This window comes from Brassica napus, chromosome C8, assembly GCF_020379485.1.
Source record: "Brassica napus cultivar Da-Ae chromosome C8, Da-Ae, whole genome shotgun sequence".
Classification (NCBI taxonomy): Eukaryota; Viridiplantae; Streptophyta; class Magnoliopsida; order Brassicales; family Brassicaceae; genus Brassica; species Brassica napus.
In genome coordinates this window covers 17690864-17714586 of record NC_063451.1, presented here as the reverse complement: position 1 = coordinate 17714586, position 23723 = coordinate 17690864, and positions in this window count along the sequence as shown.

Sequence of the window (23723 nt, the reverse complement as noted above, 5' to 3'; positions counted from 1 at the left end):
GTCTTCTCTGGTGATGGGATATTGAACCTCCACCACGTACCGTCGCAGGCCAATTCATTTGGGACCCTGCAGATCCAGTCTTTTTCCTATTCAAAGATCAGTCATTTGTCTCTTTTTGCATTTTTTTTGTGAATCATTCTTTTCTTTTAATTTTTCGTTCGTTTTTTGATCATTTTTTTCAGCCAATTGACATATAATTTTGATTTCGTTCTCATCTTCTTTTATTTGGAAATTTCGTCATCCATCATAAAAAAGCCGAATGAAGCCAAAGTCTCATGTTCGGTTTTGAATTAGAGACATTAAAAATATACAACTGATAAATCCACGTAGACTATAACCCTTAGCTTTCTACGTTAACGATGCGGGTTAGATTTCCGCTACCCCCTCTAAATTATAAATTGCCACCTTTTTATTAGAGAAAAAATTTAGAGCACCTCGTTTACACTTGCGCCAAAAGTTTTCAGAGGAGTCTATCATGCAATCAAACCAAATGATTTATCTTATTAATACATCGATGTCTTACTCTATGATTTTTTTAGGAAAAAAAAAGAGAACGATAGCCTGACATTATGTCCTATCCCTGTTCAAAATTATGCTAGGCGTAACACGTGCGGTGAGGTAGCGCCTAGCGCCGAATCTATTATTCGGAAATTATACGTGGATTAATCGGGGAGTAGTTTTAGGGCAGTTATCTCATTTCACATGAAATATATTAAATATGTGAATTATTCCAGCAGTTGTATTTGGTTACCACGATTCGAAGTGAGTTGTAGCCATTTGGTACTTTATTTTATTTTTTTAGGTTTAATGAAGTCAAATGACTAAAATTTCTTCGTCTTTAACAATCCGCCTGCAAATCCCATAGCCGTTTTCCTCTTCTTCTTTTTTTTTGCGATTTCTCTGTTTCTTCTTCTTAATCTTGTTAGTTTTAACTTAAATATAACTGATTTGCAATAGAACATGTCATTTTGAGTTTCAAATATACAAAATGATGAAATTTAAAATTTTCACCGATTAAGTAACCGAATAGCATCAAATGGCCACGTTCGGTGGCCGTGGAATGTTTTTTTGGCGACTATGCGGCCCTGGGCGGCGCATTTTCATACATGCCCCTATTAAAGTATCCCATTTAGATAGGGAATTAATAGAACTCATCATTGATTTGAGATATTGATAGGGTGAGTACCCAGTCTACTTAATGCTAGGCAGAATGAGTATAAGGAACTCAAAAATGATATTTTCGTCCAATGAATCTTAAGGTGTATCAAGTTTCATATTTTGATTTTTAATCAGGATGTTAGAAACTTAAGTTGATCTACACAAAAGCAAACCTACGTCAAGAGAACTCAAACCTTGTTTATAACACTTTGGTAGTTCTTCTGTATTGTATTAGAATTAAAAAAATAATCAATCAGAGTACTTGGAGCCATTCCTTATCTTTATTTTTAAGAAAAAATATGGTAGACTAATTGATCTTTCCATCAGTTAAGGAAAGAGCCAATGCAACATATTCGCTTGGAGTTCGCTTCCAGAGATATAGCTACCCCTATCCACTTACGTCAATCTCATGAGCATCTTATCCATTCTTATTCGATCACAGCGAGGGAGCAAGTCAAAATTGAAAAACTCACATTCATTGGGTTTAGGGATAATCAGGCTCGAACTGATGACTTCCACCACGTCAAGGTGATACTCTACCGCTGAGTTATTTCCCTTTCCCCATCAAGAAATAGAACTGACTAATCCTAAGTCAAAGGGTCAACAAACTCAAGGCCACTATTCTTGAACAACTTGGATTGGAGTCGAGCTTTTCTTTCGCACTATTATCGGTATGAAATGAAAATAATGGAAAAAATTGGATTCAATTGTCAACTACTCCTATCGGAAATAAGATTGAGTACAAATTCGAGCCATAGCACATGGTTTCATAAACCGTACGTTTTTCCGATCTAAATCAAGCCGGTTAAGCTTCTCCAGTTAACCACTCCTTCATCGCCACCTTGGTACATGTTGTCTCCAAGAACCGGAGGTCAGCCCACTTTTCATTATCTTCAAAGGTCTCCATTGATTTTCTCACCTACATGAAGGAAGGTAGTTCCAGGATGGGGGCGTCGTCTCTCCAAGCCAGACGCCACCACCGTCGAAGAGTTACTGAAGATATGTAAAGGGAAAATCAGATCATGTTACTCTTCTAGCTTTAAAAGCCGACTTTCTCCTCTTTTGTGACCACATGAGTCTCGCCGCCGTTCCAGATAGAGGCAAAGGTTGACATCGAGAACAAAGCGCCGATTTTTCATCGATAAATCCAACCAGAACTAGAAACTAAAGGGAAGTCAGTGGAGGAGAGAGAAAAAGGAAAAGATGATCAGAGTAAGGAAAGTCTCCGGCATCGGTGGCCGCCAAGCCGGAGTTAGGTTCCATCACTTGGTTTTAGAGATGGATGGAAGTAATTTTTTAGAGAGAAAATGGTTTTTTTTGGTTTGTGGCCCAATCCATTTTAGAAAGGCTGTCAAACATCAGTTTTAGTCTCTTTTTTTTGTCAGCAACATATACAGACTCATATAGACTCTGTAAACCAACCTGGTAACTCTGCATCCATGTGAACGACGAAAGACAATAGTTGCCTGACACTGCGTGCTAGACTATCCGTCCTTTTATTTTCCGTCTGAGGTACATGAATAATTTCTGAATTCAGAAAACTTCCTTGTAAGAACTTGATATCTTCTAAATAATTTGCAAACGCTGGCCATTCCTCTGGTTCCGAAACCATCTTCACCAACTGAGAACAATCCATTGCAAATTTAACCTGAAACTGACGTAAATTCCTCATACACTCCATTACCCATATTAAAGCTTCCACCTCCGCATGGAGAGGTGAAAGACTTGCTATAGTATTCCTTGCCCCCATCAATCCATCGAAACCCTCCAAAGTGCTATACCAACCTTGTCCTGAACGAATATCCTTATCTTTCCACAAACCATCTATGAAGCACCATCTTCCTGGAATTGTCGGAAGGGTCCTGATCCCTACTTGGTGTGATGTCCTCTGTACGTTCAGATTGTGTGCCTCGGCCCAAAGTGTTGATTCTATCTCTGCTAGTTTGAGTGTATCCCTAGGGTCCACATCCAAATTACTAAACACTTTGTTATCTCTCCCTTTCCAGATGTACCATAATATACATGCAAATTGATCCATGTTTGTATAAAGTGAACCGGTTGGAAAAGTATCGGAATTCGATGGTATTTTTGAAAGTGCCCACACTTGACGCGCTGGAGGACATTTAAAAAACACATGGTTGATTGATTCCTCTGAGTCTCCACATTTGGCACAACATATATACCATTGGAGCCCTCTCGCTTGCAAATTTTTCTTTACAGCTATGCACCCTGATACCAGCTGCCATAAAAAATGTTTTATCTTCGGGGGACACCATACCTTCCAGCAAAACGCTTTCAGACTATCCACTGTGGGTCCAAAAAACTCTTGTGGTTTGTCTTTCTCCGGGTATACCCTTTAGACCTGATACCCTGATTTAACTGAGTATTTCCCATTATTAGTAAAATGCCATATGTCCCTATCTACCATTTGTATCATACTCAGTGGTATACTTTCAATAATTTTTGCATCCTAGGGATCCACTAGAGCCCGAATTGCCTACGAGTTCCAAGATCTCAAATCAGGATTAATAAGAGCGTCCACTGTAAGTTCCGATAATAAGTTATGTTGATTTTTATTTGATGGTCTCGGGCGAGTGGTTGGGAGCCATAGATCATTCCATACAGATATAGATGAACATGTTCCCACCCTTTTGATTAGTCCTTTGCTAACCAGAGATCTAGCTGATACAATACTCCTCCAGCCATATGACGAAGAATATGAACGGATCGGTTCCAGGGGTGAGGTATTCATATAGTACCATCCTTTAAAAACTCGAGAAAATAAAGTATTTGGCTTTTCTATCAGCCGCCATAATTACTTTCCAAGCATTGTCGTGTTAAGATCATTAATATCTTTAAAACCCATGCCTCCTTCATCTTTGTGTATGCATACTTTGTCCCATGATTTCCAGTGCATTCCTTTTGTACTCCCCCCCCCCCCCCGGACTCAACCAAAACTGCGCTACAGCCCTCGTTAACTTTTTTGCAGTCGCCTTTGGCAGACGATAACAAGACATAACATGGTTTGGTAAAGCCGTAACCACTGACTTGATAATTACTTATTTTCCTCCTTTGGTGAAAAATTTAAAAGTCCACCCATTGACCCTATTATTCAAACGATCTTTGTACAAACCCAAACACTTGTATCTTGGACCCACCTAAACTCTCAGGCAGCCCCAGATAAGTTCTCATCCCTCCTAAAATTTGTATTCCCAAAATATCTCTCATCTCCTGTCATCTAGATTTCTCAATCTTGTGTTTGAATTGAATGGAAGATTTTTGAAAGTTAATTAGTTGACCCGATACCGCCTTATATTCCTTTAAAATTCTAAAAATGGTTTCACACTCATCTTTCTGTGCTTTACAAAAGAAGAGACTATCATCCGCAAAAAGCAAATGAGAGATCGATGGGCAAGCTCTGGCTACCTTCATTACTGTTAATTGTTTTCCTCGTTCAGCGTTTTTAATATTTACAATTAGAGCCTCAGTGCACAAAATGAATAAATAGGAAGATAATGGATCTCCTTGACGTAGACCTCTATGTGGGGTGATGAGCCCTCATGGTTGACCATTTAGTTATACCTGATACTGAACAGAAGATATGCATTCCATCATTAATTTAATCCATCATCATTAATGAGAATCAAACCCCAATTTGTGAAGAATAGCTTGTATAAATGCCCACTCCACTCTATCATATGATTTGCTCATATCTGTCTTGATTGCCATATACTTGTTTTGACAAGATTTATTAGTCCTCAATCCATGAAACATTTCCTGGGCAATAAGAATATTATCTGATATCAACCTTCCCGACACAAAAGCCGATTGAGTTTCCGATATAAGTCCTAGGAGACAAATTTTCAATCTCTGGCGTAAAACCTTCGAAATAATCTTGTATCCTACATTACATAAACTTATTGGCCTTAATTCAGTCATCCTTGTAGGTCTCTCCGTCTTTGGGATCATGCAAATATTGGTAATATTTAACCTTAAATCCATGTTTCCTGTAACCAGAAAATTATTCACCATCTGAACCACATCTATTTTAATAATATGCCAGGATGTTGGAAAAAGAAAGCCGTCATTCCATCTGGTCCTGGGGTTTTTTCTGGGTTTCCATTGCTGCTCACAGTAGTCGTTGGTTCACCTGCGGAGTAATAACCGGAGCAACCTCATCCTGGAAGCTATCAAAATCCGATGTGGAAGTCGTATTAAATAAATCCCAAAATAGTCCACCGCCACCTTTTCCACCCCCTTTTCTTCTGTTATCCAGTTACCCGCTTCATCGTAAAGTCCCAAAATCCTGTTACAAACCCATCGTTGCTTTGTTAACGCATGATAAAATTTGGTATTTAGATCCCCAGATGAATAACACATATTCCGACTTTTCTGGTGCCAATAATCTTCCTCATCCTTATATGCTTCCTGTAATTTCCGAGAAACCTCAATTATATCCTCTTGTGATCTGTTGTTATCCGTTTGTACCTCTTCCAGAGCTCGCTGAAGATCTGCAATTTTTTCCTTTCCATATGGTGGATTATTTTTCCTCCATGTAGCTATTTCGTGACGGCAATTAATGATCTTTGTAACTATATCCCTTGATTGTCATTCGTTATGTTCCGTCCAGCCAGTAGAAATGGATTCCAAAAGGCCTTCTTGCCCAATCTCTTATCAAAATTTAATTGACCTCTCCTTTTAGGAACCTTATCCTCCATAAAAGCCACCACTGGACGGTGGTCTGACCCTACCATTCCTAAATATTCTGTATAAGAACAAAGAAAAAATGTATGCCAATCTTCATTCGCTAAAGCACGATCAAGCCGACATCTAATCATCACAACCCCTTTTCCTTTACCTCGTCTTCCTTGCCACGACATTTTGTTCCCTCGAGGCGAAAACTCTACTAAGCCACTGTTCTATATCATATCGTTGAAAGGAACAAAAGATTTTGCGCTTTTTAAAGTTCCACCCTCTTTCTCATGATTTCCGATAATTTCATTCAGATCTCCGATAATACACCATGGCTCAGATCGCCATAACCCAAACCGAGTTAAGCGTTCCCAGACCTGTTCTCTTAACTTTTGGACCGGATCTCAGTATACAAAAGTAATAACCACTTTTTTCCCCAGAGCCACCACTTCCACGTCTATCATTTTGTTACTGGAATAAAGAATCTTAATTTGATACTCATTGTTTTATAAAAGAGGGCTAACCCCCCCCCCCCCCCACTTCTCCCATTTGGATCCACTGTGACCAAATTGTCATAGCCAAAATGTGATTGAAAACCTTTGATATGTTGTGTTTTTGGCACATTCTAACAATGTCTTGTAAAGTTTTTTGAGTCTTTATTGAGTCTTTCTAGTCCTTTTCGAGTCATTACAGGTCTAGAGTTGCATTGGATGGAAGATGGACCAGCTGGAACAAAAGAGGCGGAAAAGAGTGCAATTTGGTGATTTTCACGCAGAACAGTCTTGATTGTTGTTCCCGATCGTGCGGAACACCCCGAGTGCCTGTTCCAGCGGCATAAATTTTTAAGGAAACTACAACTTATTTTGGGATTTGCCCTAATCTCCCTATTTTTCTCTCCCAGCCGCCTGTGGCTTTGATATATCTTCTTTTTCTCTTTCTTTTTACATTCTACGCTATTTTTGAGACAATGAACCAGACTTGAGCTTTTAGAGATTTGTGATTTGAAACTTTGTAAAGGGAGAAGACTCCATCTCTCTCACCATAGAGAAAAACCCTCTGAAGCCTTATTATATTTTTATCTACACATGTTTTATTCAGTCTCTGTCTCTGTGTTTTCTTGCTTCATGGCTGAGTAGGCAGCTTGCTTAGTCTAGGGTGTTAGGGTGTTAGATCGGTGAGCTAAACATAAATAAGTTAATCATTCAATTGTCTTCAGTCATAACTGTTCTTATTGCTTGCATTAAACTGGCTAGTCATTGTTAGATCCTAGGTTTAACCTATTCATTAACTGTGTAATAGGTTGCTAGATCTGTTATGAATGAGCCTTGCATCCCTAACTAGCGAAAGTAGATGTTAGGGTGTTTCGTGAACATATCGGACTTGATCTTAATTGTAGATCCTAAAATCTGCACTAAGTATTTGATAGTGTTTGAGATGTAAACTGGGGAATGAAAAGAATGTAGGCAACGATATCCTCAAAACACAACGATGTAATCAGGTCTGAGTCGGCGAAAATGGTCTATATTCGCAGGTCGAATATCGATAGGAAGGATCGTTACTGAACTCGGGATCGAGCTGCCTACGTACCCGTCAAGAGATCAAGTCTAAATGTAGTTCGGTTATCAACATCTCGAAAGAGACGTCAGTTTCATCGGTCTCAAGTAAGACATCGGCTCGGGTTCAGATAACTAAGTCCGTAGACTTGTTAATAGACATCGTGACCTCGTTAGGTCGAACACTGTATGTAGGAGAGGCAGTGTCCTTATTTCTCGTCGTAACTGAAGTACGAGCTCATCCTCGTCACATACGGAGATGTTGTCTCCACTCCACGTAATAAACATAGATAAATGAATATCTCCTCTTCTACTCAAAGAGCATGAGTGATCGCTGTGTGCGTGTGTGATTTATTCCAATGACGTAGTGATGGGTATATAGAAAAGTGATAATCGTGCTCTGTTGAAGAAGTGGGATCATCATGGACGATGCTACGTGTCCCCTTCTTCGTCTTTTAGGTCATGTGCTCTTGTATTATTTTATTTACATACTTTTTGTCCCTTTCCAGATCGAAGGATCCCCTTTTCTTGTTAGCCTCAAGGCTTCTTTTATATGAGAATAATTAAGGCTGTTGCAAGAAGCTCTTGCACATGCTGCTCTTGTTTAGCTTTTACTCATTCTTTATAATTATTGGTTCCAAGATATGCGGACAATAATCCTCTTGATTTCGGACTCGTTAATTATCCGAAGGACATCGGGCTCTATGGGCCGACCTCGTGTTATGAGTTCTCCTCGGTCCGTTTAAGCTTAACCCGAGGTAGTCGTTAATCGATTTCTTATCTTTTTGGCGGAAAGGATTTAGTACTAAATCCTGGTCCAACATTTGTCCCCCCAGTTCTTCAAGTGAGGCGATGAGGTTGGAGAACTGAGAAGCCGTTTATCAATTGAGACAACATGGCTCCGAGCCATTTTCTTCTTTCATAAGTTCGCAGAGTCGTTCGCCATTCGACGGCGAGATCGTGCAAAAACAATTGCATTGAGTGTTCGATCTTGGTTTCTTCATGATCGGAGTGTGAGTTAATCCTGCGCCGGTTGATGAATCATTTTAAGTCTCTTCAAGGTTCGTTTGATCATTTAGTGATCAGTGTCGTTCATGTTTGTAGGCTAAAAGAAGAGTTCAAGGTAGCCTGTAGTAAATCTTGCGCCGAGGATGATGGTTGGATCGAGCTCGGGGTTTTACAGATATGGGTCGAGCTCGTCAACAGAGTCGCTGATTTGAGCAATATGAGGAGTTCCCTTGACCTCTCGTGGTAGGTTGGACTCGAATGACAAACATGTTTATAGAGTCTGTTTCTGCTTAAGAAATTTTGATGTGCGTCTAGTCGCTTATTCCACATCGACTCGGGTTTGTGTTAATACTTTTGTATTTGTGCAAAGGTGTTGGAGATGTATATAGTCCCAACGAATCATTAAGTCAATGCAAAATGATTGGGTACACATAGAGAGCAGACGTTTATTTAGGTTCGGCTATAGGAGCAATTTATATCGCTCGTCCTCAAAATGTTTTGCGAGATGGAAGCTGATCAGGAATCCAACTCGCGGACCAGTAGTGGCCTAAGGGCGCTGTTTATTGATGTTATTTTTGATATGGAGGGTGATTTAGGTCGATAAGGGCTTGGGTCGTTTGAGACCGCGTGGTAAAACTCGCTAAGAGTTCGAGCTCGAGCAAGAAGAGTGTATAAAACATTTTGCGGTTGTATAAGTTTATTTATGAAGTGATATGAAATGGACTTTTCAAGGGTCCAATAATCAGATCATCATAGTAATTAAGATGTCAATCCATTTCTAAGAGTTTTGAATCAAAGAGAATGCAGGTTCAAACTTAATCTAGGTGCATTCAGTTCAATGAAGTGGTTTGATTAGACTAACAGGTTTCTAAAGCAACTAAACAGCAACTTTCAATCAATTGGAATAAGGAGGAATCATGGGCATAGGATTTTGATTTCAGATGACTAAGATTAAATCTAAAATGGCAAGGTTTCAATCAACACATTCCCCTAAATCTAGATATCAATTCTAAGCAAGTTCTCTTCAAAGATAAAAGCTCATTTACTCTCATGATCAAACATCAAATTCCTTTGGTTTGTGTCAATCAAGCAATCAATAAGGATAGATCATTCAACTTTCCTAACTCCCCTAACATCAAATCCTTTTGGTAGGGTAACCTAAGAGCTTGATGAGTTGGCTCAGACATTTTATCGAACACCTTCCGGGCAATGAAATGTCTAGAGTTCTAAACCAGAATGACCAACTCAAGCTTAGCATTAAGATCACTCAATCAAGCAAGGAAACACATTAATCTACTCTAAACATTCTAGATCATCACTTAATCATCCTAAATCACCCTAGCCCATGAATCCAAATATGACTAATCACTTATAATCATGGTAGACACTAGATCATTAGTTGATCCAAATCTAAACATGATTAATGATCAAAGTAATCAAGCAAAAATAAGAAATTATGATCAAGATTAGATCTTTCACCCAAAAAGTGGTTTTTGATTAGATAGAAACAAGATCTCCCCAAATTTTAGGTTTAAAACTATTTATAGAAAGCTAAAACTCAAATTGGTTTAACCCAATAAACCAAAGTCAAACCGAACTAAACCGGATCAACATTTTGGTTTCACAGAACGATCACAAAGCGAGCGGCCTTTGCACCCCGATCCACCAAGCCGCTCCATGGTCGTGTGAAGCGCAGCGGTCTTGACGTCTCGCTCTGACTCACCCGCTGCGGTACTTGTGATGGTCTAAGGTTCAAGCGATGGTGCGAACGGGTTGATGAAGTCGCTCTACAAGCTCGCTCTAGAGTGCGCCCAAGATGCAGCGACCAAAGAACCTCGCTCTTATGAACTCGCTCCAGCACTTCGAAGTTACCGAGCGGGTACGTCTTCCCGCAACATCGAACCGCTCCGAACCTGCACAAAATCCAAGCTTGACTTCTCCACATCGAGATTCCAGTGACCCGTGAAGGCTCTCCAAAGTGGCTCCCGGTCTCGCCATCGTCGTCACGTCGGAGCTCTCATCCATCAAAATCCATCGCTGAGTTCGTGACCAGACCACAACACGATAGCATTTGCTCCATATGAAGCTTCTTCGGTGCGTTCTTGCTTTGCAACCGGCATCTCCGTCTTGTTCCGTTCTCGTGGTCACCGGAATCAGCCAAGCTCGAACCACGAAGCTCCGGCCATTTGATTAAGCTCCGACGAACCGTGATAGCTCGTGCCGTAGTCTCTCCTCCCCGATTCACGCCGTCGTCGTCATCAATAAATCGCGGCTGTGCTCAGAGTCGCCGCCGTGACCTCAGCTCGAGCCGTGAAAGCATGTCCTGAAGCTCCGGGGTCGTCGCTTCTCTGCTCCGTCCGTGCCGTGCTCGCAACCAAACAGGCTCGCCGTCGTCAGCAACCAGAACCGGCGAGGAGAAGGATCGAGAAACAATCGATCTCTCCAATGGTGTATTTTGAAGTATTTGCAGAACAGGTCCCTCAATTTCTAGTTGCTTACAATTCGGCCCAATACTTTGGAATGTGTAGAAATGACCTCACGAATTGACCCATAGACTTCAGATTGTGCAATCAAAACCCAACAAATATTCAGGATTTGCAATCTTGGTCCCTGCATTCTCGTGGCCTTTCGTTTTTGCCCCATAAGTATCTGATTTGCAACAATAACCTTCCGGTGTAGCCCAAAACTTCCAATTTGACATTCCAAACCTTAATGCACATGAATGAATAAACATATGCAATATATACACCTAGATGCAATCTAAAATGATCATAATAAGCTAAAATATGAATCTAAAATCTATTAAAATCTTGAGATATCAACTCCCCTACACTAGTCATTTACTTGTCCACAAGTAAACTTTCAAGAACTCAAGTTGGAGAAGTTTAAAAATATGCAATATATACACCTAGATGCAATCTAAAATGATCATAATAAGCTAAAATATGAATCTAAAATCTATTAAAATCTTGAGATATCAACTCCACTACACTAGTCCTTTACTTGTCCACAAGTAAACTTTCAAGAACTCAAGTTGGAGAAGTTTAAAAATGGAACTTATTAACCAAAAGAAATAATTTCTAGAATTATATCTAACATCCTAAAAAAAAACATAGCAAATAGCATGAGCAACTTTTTTAGTGCATTCTAGCTTTTCAAGACCTATAAAGAGTCTTTTATCTCTACACAAGTTACATTGCCATTCAACTAACAACTTCTTTAGCCAACTCTCACATTCATTCACACACACATGTTTGATCATGTGTACTTTGTGTAGTTGATGAGAGGTTGAGGTGGGTGTGAATTATTGACTTGATATCCGTGTACAACTCGTAGTTCGCCGTCGCGAAGCACATCGCGCTTCCCGTCCTTTTCAGTTTTGTTTTTTATCTTGGAAATATCATTAGCAATCTCTAAATACTTCTGCATGGCTTGTCCAGATTTGCTATTTTCTTTTTCAGGAAATGATTCCATGGTCGTGAGCTTCTTTGATATGATATAGATAAATCTATTCACTTCTTCTAAGGAAGGGATCGAAGTAGGTTGACATTGTTTGAGGTCGGGCTACTTCTGCAGCGAATGGTTCTTTTTCATAACGAAGTGCGCAGACTATTGCTTAAGGAGTGCGGAAAACAGTGTTTGAGCTTTCTTTGTGCCTCTTCGGTATTTTCCTCTTGATCTTCTTGATATCGGGCTTGCTATCGTTCTGAAGCATGAAGCTCTATCGGTAACTGAGCTTCTAAGGCTCTTTGGAGATATGGCACATCGTTTTTAGGGAGAAGATGCGGTGTTGGCTCCTCGAGTTTCTAGAGCTCATTGGAGATTGAATTCGATGCAAAGATCGAGCTATGTGGGGATCGGACTCGTCGCTTACTGGAATACATATTCTCAGTGTGTTCCTTGAGCTATTCGAGATCGATGGAGATCGAACTTAGTTCCATGAGAAGGACGACTTACCGACCTTTTGCATTTCTCGAGCTCTCCAAATATGAGTTTGTTTGTTTTTTTCCTTTCGCTTAGTACAGATGTGCGGTCTGTTGTTGTCTATTGCCGGCGGAATATGTGTCTTATAAACATCATATTCACCGATATCTTCCTTTAGAGTTCATTCTTTTCAGCGTAACTCTTGAAAATTTCACATCGATAATATTTTGTAACTTGATTGCTTCTGGGTTCAGGCTAGAAGATTGCAAGGAACATCCTAAAGGTCTTTGGAATCTCGTTATTGGGAGCTCTAAAGCTCGAGGGGTTTTCGCGTTTGAGTTGCCTGGTCCAACTTTGTCCAGTCCGCCGATACTCAGGCTGCAGTTGATTGATCCTGATCAAGGTGGTTCTTGGATGTCTCTCCGGTCTTGAAACGTTCGGATCTGGAAATGGTAAATTTGGGAGCATCTGGAGCTCCTTGGCGGCTTGATCATGTTCGTGATTTGGTCGACGGAAGAATAATTATCCTCATATCAAAATACGTTAACCAATTTGGTTAATCGCATGTCGGTCGAGATAGTCGTGGTTTAGAGCTCGTGGGTACAAGTTCTTCTTTTCTGGAAAGTGGGGAAGATCCTCGGTTTTGACCAATGAAAAGACCCAATCGTTTTAGGAATTAATCATAAACAAATGACATTTCTTGTTCTCGTTGAACATATCCATGGTGGAGAACCGTTTTATCATTATATAAATATAATGATAATGGTCTTTAACAGCTAGTGCTTTTCTTCTTTGAAAAGTAGAGAAGTCAACTTATGGAGAGGTGTCTACCTATTAGCTCTCGAGCTTTTGGCGGGCTCCACTTCTTCCCTTCCATCAAACGGTGGTGATAGTGTTCATGGTTTCTTCGGTAGTGTAGCTCCGCCGGATAAACCATGGATTTGATCCACTTTTATCCATGGTTTATAAGTGGTTTAACTACTAATTATTATATTATAGAGTCTATTTAGAATATTTATAGGATCAGAAGTGATTTGGAGATAATTGACGATTTTGGAGCATTTTGGAAATATTTGGAGTAAGCACCCGAGATGACCATCGAGCTCGACCATCGAGCTCGACCATCGGTCGATATTGAAGAGGAATAATCGATCGATGTTCATGTCTTGACATCGATCGACAGCGAAGCGCGCAGAAAGTCTTTTTGGTCACAACCGACTTGAAGCCCAAGTCTTCACCAATTTACAAGATTACCCCTGACGAGTTTTAACCAAATTATATAAGCTTTGCCACCATGTTAGAGGCAAAGTGTGCTTTCTTGTTTTATTACTTTTACAGCAAGGTTTTCTAGGATTTTGATTGATTGGAGAGAAGATCTAAAGTTATAATTTGTGATTGGAACTCCATTAATATCTATTTACTATTCTAATGAAGTTTTCTTACCTAATTGCTGTTATGAATTGCTTAGCCATGTCTGAGTAGTTTTATTGTTAGATTTTAGGGTTTAAATAGGTTAGGAGGGATTAGTCTCAACTATAGATTACTGAGTTGTGGTAATTGTCATTAGGATTGTTCATTAATGCATGTTTCTAAATTAGCTACCTAGAACTTGCCCTAGGATTGATAGATAAAAGCGAGAGCTTCATTCTCATCCTGAAAACATTCTAACTGAGCTAAGTTTCTTGCTATGAGTAAGGCGAGAGCTGATCTAGTGAGCTTAGTAAGCTACCATTCAACCCATGCATAAAGCTTAACTAGAGGCGCGTCGATCGATATCATTATTGAATAATCGATCGACGGAGCGAATGGTGAATCGATCGATATCCCTAAAGGATCATCGATCGACACTTTCTAATTGATCGAAAAACGATAGTTGAGATCATTAGATCTAGTTAATAGACAAGTCCAAACATGCGAAAGCTGGTAGAATTGTTGACTAAGTAGTTGAGCTTTACATTATCATGCATGCAACTCATTAGGCATCTGTAGGATTATAATCTCAAGTTTCCTGAATAAAACCCCTAAGTCTAGCTATTACTTTTTAAGCACCAAAACCTCAACCAATCAATTGAGCAAACACTTGCTTGATAAAAACTGCAATTTACATTTAAATCATTAAAACATCCTGCTTAACAAATCATATTAAATTTCTTAGGTTCTCTAGCTCCCTGTTAATTTGATCCCTAAGTACTAAAACTCGACCTCTTATTTGAGAGAGTATAAATCACTCCTTAGGGTAATTTGAGTGGTGTCAAATTTGGCGCCGTTGCCGGGGAGCTTTGATCGCCTATTCAATCTAATTTTTGTTAAGTTTCTGACACAAAATCTTTTCTTGGACTTTCAGGTACATGCCCAGCAATACTAGAAGTAACAAGGAAACTCAACTGCTATTCTCACCAGATCCTGCAAGTTTGGAGCGTTCAATCCGCAAAGAAGCGCGCTCCTCATCGATCGACAACAACAGCTGTTTGTCGCTCGATTTCGTTCAATCACCGTTGAACCAGACACTAGTCCCGTCGACCGATACTCGCTCACAACCGTCGACCGAAGACACTCATCTTCCATCAACCGACATCGTCCATCCGACATCGATCGATACTCCATCCCGGACATCGACCGATACTGAGCCACGAGACATGGTTGCGACTTTGATACTTGTACGAGATGAGAGAGGAAACCTGCATGACCAGGAAGGTCATCTGCGTAATGCAGCAGGTCAGAGGATAGATTCTCAGGGGGCTGCAATCCCTGAGTCTGATGCTAATGCTACAGGAACTACTCTACCTGTAGATGAGGCTGCGCGACCCAAAACATTGGCTGACTACAACCATCCAGATCAGTTCTACACCAACAGATCAGCCATTCATCCTCCCACTATTCAGAGGGATTTCGAGTTGAAGGCGCAGTACTACACACTCGTGGGACAGATACCCTACCATGGATTATCTCACGAGCATCCAATGGACCATCTTGAGAGGTTCGAGGATCTGATATCTGCTATTAAAGTCAAGGGAGTCCCTGAGGATTATCTCCTATGCAAGCTCTTCAAGTTCTCACTTGATGGAGAAGCTTCGCATTGGCTTAAGCAGTTACCACCAGGATCTCTCACATCCTGGAGCGACATCAAGAATGCATTCTTATGCAATTTCTTTGATGAAGCACGTGCTGAAGATTTGAGGAGCAAGATTGCTACATTCACTCAGGAGCCTGCAGAATCATCCAGAGGCTCTTGGATCAGATTCAAGTCTTATCAGAGATGTCCACACCATTGATTCAATAAAGTACAACTGCTCAGTACTTTTTACAGAGGCATCACGGTGCAGTACCAGATGGCTCTTGATGCTTCCAGCAATGGGAACTTCAACACCAGGAATCCAGAGGAGGCAGTGAAGGTCATTGAAAACCTAGCATCTAACAACATCACCAAAAACACTGATTTTTAGAGGAAAAGTCTGCCACCATCCTTGGGAATGATCAGATGGATGAGGTCAAGGCAAAGCTGAACAGTGTTCACAAGCTTCTTAGGAAGCAGGTCTGCTTGGTTGAAGATGCAGAAGCTGTAGACACAGAGGGTAGAGCAGAGGAAGAAGAAGATGTGAACTTCATTGGTGGAACTGGATTCCAAGGTTCTGGAAATCAGGGTGGAAACAGAAATTCTTATGGAAATAGGGGTAATTTCAACCAGAGTTCGCAGTACCAGAAACCCTACAGCAACAACAGGAGTTATAAAAATTCCTACTACCAAAAGCCGCCGCCTACTAAAGAGAGCAAGATTGAAGAGATACTTGATAGGGTTCTTGAGGCACAGAAGTGCATGACAGTGGACTTCAATGGGAAGATTGATTCTGTCTACACCAACCTGAACACAAAGCTTGAAACTTTGAGCACTCATCTGAAGAAGCTGGAGATGCAGGTTGTTCAGACAAGAGAAGTTGTTAAGTGGCAGGAAGCCTTGACAAGAGGGGTAGGAGATGATGTGATGAAATACCACGTGAATGCCATCATTAAGGATGATTTATGGCAAGTGGTGAAGAAGAGAAGCTGCAAGAAGGAGATTTCGAAGTAGAAAGTCTGATGAGCTTCGGCGGATCGCACTGGTGTCGATCGACGCCAGACCATGAACATCGATCGACAGTCCCCAATCCAAATCGATCGATAGGATCTCCAGAGCATCGATCGATGACACCTACGAAGTCAACCGCATCTTGCAATATCGTGAGGATTCTAACTCACGAGGAGTTCGCAACAAAACACCCACATCCGCCCAACCCTGATAACGTAAGAATCGCTCGACATGCCGCTACCCCCATCGATCGACAAACAGATGTCGACATCGATCGACAACCGACATCGTCCATCGATCGACGAGCACCTATTACGTACCGAGTGCAGATGTCAAAGATAGATGTTGCACATCTTAATGCACTTAGGGCCAAACCTAAACCTTCAGACAACCCACTAGAGACCGTCAGGATACCTTCAGATGATGGAGAAGATTCGATGGACGTCGATAGGGTTTCTATGGGAAGAACCCTAAGGAAAAGAAAGGAAAAAGTGGAGAAGCATCTGAAGAGGGGGACCAATGATAATGAAAAGGAAAGTTTCCGAAAAAGAGTCTTCATGATTCCTATAGATAAGCCGTTCGAGGAGGCTTATTATACTCACAGATTGTGGATGTTCTTCAGAGAGACAAGGGAGAAAGAAGAAGACATCAAGAGAATGTTCCGTGAAGCTAGAGAAAAAATGAGGAAGAGGGTTACATTGAAGAAGAAGAGTGATCCTGGGCAATTCGCAATACCATGCACGGTGAAGAGTATTGAGTTTCCACATGCTTTGTGCGACACAGGAGCATCAGTCAGCATCCTACCTAGGGTTATGGCAGACATGCGGCCTATGCCACTATTATGGTTTTTTTTCTGTTTTGTGATTGGAAACTTTTAATGAAGAAATCCTTCTGTTATCGGGTATACCAAAGGGATGTCTCAACTGATGAAAAGTCTGGCATAAAAAAATATTGATACACTCCTACTTGTTGTAACTGGTTTACTCATGTTACATCCTTTGAAGCGGCATAAGTCTTGTTTTTTTGTGGTTGAGCCAAGCATAAAATAAGCTTTTTCTTTGTATCTCATCTTCCTCTGAGTGTCATTGTAAGCTTCGTTGATGAAGATATCTCTTCTTGCGTATTTGTAGGACGGTCTTTTAAATGCGATTGGGGAGTTAAATATCTACGTTGTTGTAAAAAACTTCTGTTCTACTCAAGCATGAAACTAAATTTTGAATTTGGTACGAGCTCGAATTATCAATATTGTATATGAGATCCATCTAATGGAGCAGTATGGTGATTGATATTAATGGAGCCAACAATTCAGTTCTTCAAAGGTGGCACGAAGAAAGCAGAGCTGTAGGCACAGATGTAATAAAGCTGAGGAGTATCATGGAACATATCTACAGGAGACTCGTAGCACTTATTTATCAATCAATCTTACATGATTTTATGTTGTATATTATTAAACTCATCCATCTATTGGAGTAGATAATGATTATCTCTAAATTATACCTATCTAGGATGATTATAACTATGTTGTAATTATCCTATGTAGTTATAGTTGGATAATCTGTAACAAACTCTTGTATAAATATGTATATTGACTACCAAGGAAATACACAGTTTACATCTGTCTTCTCAAAATACCTTTTCTTTCTCTCGATAATTGCTAATAGAGTCATCAACTACAGCCGAATCGGCTCTGGTGCTCAACATCACCAAAAACACCCTCGTATCTCTAAAATGTCTAACATCACAAAGAGAATCCTTGTTCTCTTTTGCAATTCAGTGTTCGAGTTTCTTTGGTTTATGGAAAATATGAAAGCACTGGACCAAATTAGAATGGCCCAAAGTAACAGAGTCGGGCTGCTCATCAACAAGTGGGGGCCTCGCATTTGGCTGAACCGAATCAAGGTTTAACCGAAAAGGACACTTCATAAAAATTAGTACTGAAGTGAAGAAAACAAATATGTATATACAACAAACTACAAAGGGAGTTAGATAACGAGTAGGACAGGATTTGACCGGTATTGTACACACGGTTTTTACAGCTTCATACAGAGACTAACAATCATTCATCAATGAGAACATATATTTTATATGCAAACTCATGTTTCTGTTTTATTCTTTTGTCCGGGCTATCTTTGTATCGTAACACTTATGATTGGAGAGTACCAAATTAAGGAAAACAAAAAAAAAATGCAAATTTTAGATTAATAGTGATATTAATATTATTGAATTATTTTTTTTTTTGACAAAAAATATTATTGAATTATTGACTGATAGATAAAAGGAAATTAGGAATAGTGTCTTATTCTTTTTAAATAAAAAAACTTATATAGTATTTCTTAGCATTTGATTATCAAATATTTCTTCTTAAACAAAAAATGCCCATTGCTAAAAAACAAAAAAAAAAGCCCTTGCATCACTATTTTTCACGTTTTGCTTAGTGTGTGGTTTTCAAGTTTCTGGTAAAACATTATATAAAGGAAAGTCGGAAACCATATGTCAACTTACAACAGTTTATGAAACTAATCATTACCATTTGTGTATATTTAAAAAGAGAAATAAATATTGGAGTAAACCTATATTATAGAATTATTATATTTTCTTTTGGAAAAAAAATAGCTAAAACATTGAAGATGGTGTAAAAAATTGCATTATTATTATCTTAAACAATAAAAATGAAAATAAATGGGTTGAGAGCGATAAGAAGAAGGTGGGGAATGGTCAATGGAGAAGGACAATGATTCGGCCCTCTTTTGTTCCTTCAGTACTTTTTTTTTATCTCAGTCTCTTTTAATTTTCCAAATCTCATCTCTCTTTTTTTTTTTCATTTTTTTTTGCTATTCATAGCAAAAACAGGATCCATAGTTATGCTTACATATGAACTTGATATCTAAATGATAAATTATGTGATAAATTGTATACCGTTATGTAACTATTTATGAAACGCAAAATAATAATAATTCAGGATGGCTTTCTTAACTTCTGAGTAGTTCTATGTTTGTTATAGATTTTCTTCTTTTTTTTTGCTAAAGTTATAGTCATATAGATATCATGTGAATTTGCAATGCTCCTTCTATTGGTGGAATTGCGGATGAGTTGTATCACATATGGTAAAAGAAAAGTTGGCAATTAGAGGGGTAAACAAACATGAATCAAATATAGAGATTGTTGGAAGTATTTATGACTAGATTTGGTCCGAATAATTAATTATTATCTGAATCTATTCGTAACCATTTGGATATTCGGTGTTCTCGATATCCGAATATTTTTATGTTTGAATTAGATATTCGATTTGATTCATACAAATAAAATTGAAATTAAAAATAAATAAAAAATCTAAAGATAATATAAAATAATAATATTTTACTACAAAAATTAAAATATTTACTTTTAAAAATTCTAATAGTAATATAATAAATATAATAAATAAACAAATTATAAAATTATATAAAATATAACATTTATAACATTTATATGTATATATAATTTTTATTTTATATAACAGATCGGATTGGAATATTTTTTTTTAAATATTAGTATTTATAATCTGATTCATTTTTTTACGGATGTTGTATATTATTATTTGATTTAATTCGTAAAGCTACGAAAATTCAGATTCAGTTTGAATCGAAACAAATAAAGAAAGTAACCTACATGCGTCAATAATGTTATATTTGTTTCCGTTACATATTATATATATATATATATATATTTCTATGTCATTTTCACACAATTACATTATACTCTTATAGCAATTAAGATTGAAGATACCATCCTATGTGTTGTCATATCACATAAGATTATGTCATTCCACAAATATATTTGATAAAATAATTATACACTCAGTTTGTCTTCTACTTGATTGTGATGATTTATTGTGAAGGTTCTTAATAATCCTCCGAAACTAACTGTTTCAATAATCCTTCGAAATTAACTGTCCTCAGTCTGATAAATTTAACAGATATGTAGATGAATCTCTATAAACTTTCTGATAATTAAATCAAGAACACTATCACCATTTAAACCTTTGAACTCTATAATCAAGAAGACAAAACAAGATCGGTAAAAGGCCAAAAGGACTGACAAGTGTTATCAATAATGAGAGTGATCTTTTAGAGCAGTGAGTCAGATCCATCAAATGCATAACACTACTCTCTCTCTCTCTCTCTCTCTCTCTCTCTCTCTCTCTCTCTCTCTCTCTCTCTCTCTCTCTCTCTCTCTCTCTCTCTCTCTCTCTCTCTCTCTCTCTCTCTCTCTCTCTCTCTCTCTCTCTCTCTCTCTCTCTCTCTCTCTCTCTCTCTCTCTCTCTCTCTCTCAGAAGGTCCCATCTAGAAAAGAAAGGCTAATAGATTGCCAGATTCTGCAGGGAGTAAATGGCCAGCTAATTTTTCTTTCTATGGCCTCTCTGCGCCACCACATTTTTCTTCCTTATATTACTATTTGCCTCTATAAAAATTATTAAAAAAGAGGAACTACTCCTTGCAATTACCTATGGGAAATTTATAAAACCATACATTTCTTTAAAATTAGTATGGAAATGAACTTTTCAGCACTATTCTAGAAAATTAAAACATCAACAAGATTTTGTACATATTATAAGAGTATATTTTACATATAAGCTCAAACATATCATACGTATATATAGAGAAAATGACTATTAGATTCTTTTTAAGTCTCATGAATTATATGCTTCCGGAGTTCTTTTTTATATACATCAAAATATAATATTGATTAAATTTACGGAAAGAGATTTCAGAAGTGAATTTTTAAGTCTTGTATATGCATGTTTCCCTTGTTGACATAAATCCCTTTATTTCCGTTTGCAATTGTTATCTCCTTGAAGTAAGTTTGCTTTCTTCATCGGAGCTTTTTGTATATCTTATTGTATCTCAAAAACAGGGGTTTTTCACATTTATAACTAAGGTGGATAGTCAGTGTCATGCGCATAGAGGGGACATCCTAAGAAAACTCGATAAAATCAAAAACCTCGATAAAATAAATAAAAATATTTTGAATTGCTCATTGATTTACTATTTTTCTCTATGGTTTGGAATGGGCAAAGTAGTTCAACAAAATGCAGATCAAACAGAAATGCAGATCAAACGGAACAAATGCAGATAATGCAAAACAAATGCAGATCAAACTATTTTAATAAATTATTATATTTAAATAAATGATGATTTTTTCAATAAAAATTAAATATCTAAACAGAATACAACTGATTATAAATACGTAATTATAAATAGCCGTTTTTTTGTCAGCTTTATAAATAACCGTTAAATATATATAAGTATAAGTAATAATATGAAAGTATATGCATGAATTAATTAAACTAATTTATATAAAAATATCAATAACTCTTTAAAAATGTTATACATGATTCTTACTAATATTATTTTTAAAGGATACAATTATATATATATATCACTTATTAGAAATTAATTGATCTAAAATAATAGTTACATAAAAATAAGAAATGAAAATATTAAATAATACTTTTTAAAATATAAAAACTAATTAAACACAAGATACATACTATTGTATAAAAATATAAAAATCATCTAAAACTATTACAAAATGAAAAAGTACTAACTTTAGTTTCGAGAGATGCTTGAATTAATAAAGTCACATGACATAAGACTATTCATTGCAAATAAATTTTAAAAGAAAACAAAGCATTGTCGAAAAAAAGAACAAAGTATTTATTGGGCCTTTACTCCCTCCCGCACCTTTTCTCTTGCACTCGAAGGACACATCATTTTGAAGACCAAAGATAATCTGTGAGCAGTTCAGTCATTATTATTATTTTTTTTTAGTTCTGCATTAAATAAAAATCATGAATGGACAATAAAATGCAGTTTTATCTGCAAACTAAATATTTGCATTTTATCTGTGTACGTTCTGCACCCCATTCATAGCCTATATAATTACGTGGGTCTGTAAGAGAGTGAAGCCTACACATTACAAAAATCGACATCATATCGACATCATGTAGGTTCCATTTACATTAATGATTGAGTAAATGGTCAAAACCTTATATCATATCATATGCCTTAACTCTATCTCACTTTCTTGTGGAACAAATATTCCAAAATGAAACTCATAGCTATAGTTGTTTATAATCAAAACCCTATTACCGTTATAAAGATTTGATTTAAGCAGGTTGATACAAAATTCCTCAACAAGCAAACATTTATCTTGTTAATAGGTGAGGGGAATGTGGCGCCAAATGGACAATAATAAACAGATTGTGTGGTGTAAAGTGATAAGTTTTCTGGACAATGATGGTTTTTATTCACAAAGAATTCAACTCCCAAGATCATGTAATCGATGAATATACAACGGAATCAATCGCCTTTACATACAGAATGTGAAACTTTAATTTGAGCCATATAGTGCATGATAACCCTACAATTAACGGATGTTATGTTTGCAACTTACTATTGTCAATTAGTGAAGAAGGTGTCAACGACGAAAGAAGGGTTAGCTTTTGCGTCTAATATAGAAGAAATCCCATGATTCAAGACGTTCATTCCTCAGTTCACTATCCAACATATTTCAATAGCGACAAATACAATGGAGGACAAACTTGTACATAGTAGTCGGTGTTCCCACTCAATTGTGTACTTTGTGGGTTTTATAACACCTACATAAGTTTTTAAAATGGTGTCTAGGTGGAATCAGGCTACTTTTATCTTGATTTTTGTTGTCAAATTTTTTTGAAATCTTTGATGTTTTCAAGTGCGACCAACATTTTTAAATTTTACCTTTATAACATTTTATTGTGTATACATTTTTATTCATGCATTCCACTGCAATAATTCTTAGTACTTACGCTTTTATAGGAAAGTTTTGCATTCGTTGATTACATTATATAGTGTTGAAGAATTACTAAATCATTGATTTTAGAAAATGTACTGAAAATTCTACATAAAAAAGAATCTAAAGCATGTTAAATTAACTCTTTGTAGAAAAATATATTATTTCCAACGGAAATTAAACTTTACAACTAATGCTTAACTAGATGTTTTCATGCACCATGTGCAGAAATAATTTTTTAGAATTTTAATTATATTTGAAAATATTTTTTAATTAGATTTTATTATTTCCTTACAATATTTTATTTTATTTTAATTATATGTAAAAGTCAAGATAAAAATAATTTATATTTAAATTTATATGTATAGTATATATCTATATATTTAAAATTATAATCTTGGAAAGATTTTGTTTCTATTTTTTTGTTAAAAAAATCTGTAAAAATAAGAGAAAATTTTGTTAGGTATATAACTACCAATACCCAAAACAAATAATATTTCTAAAATTTGTAG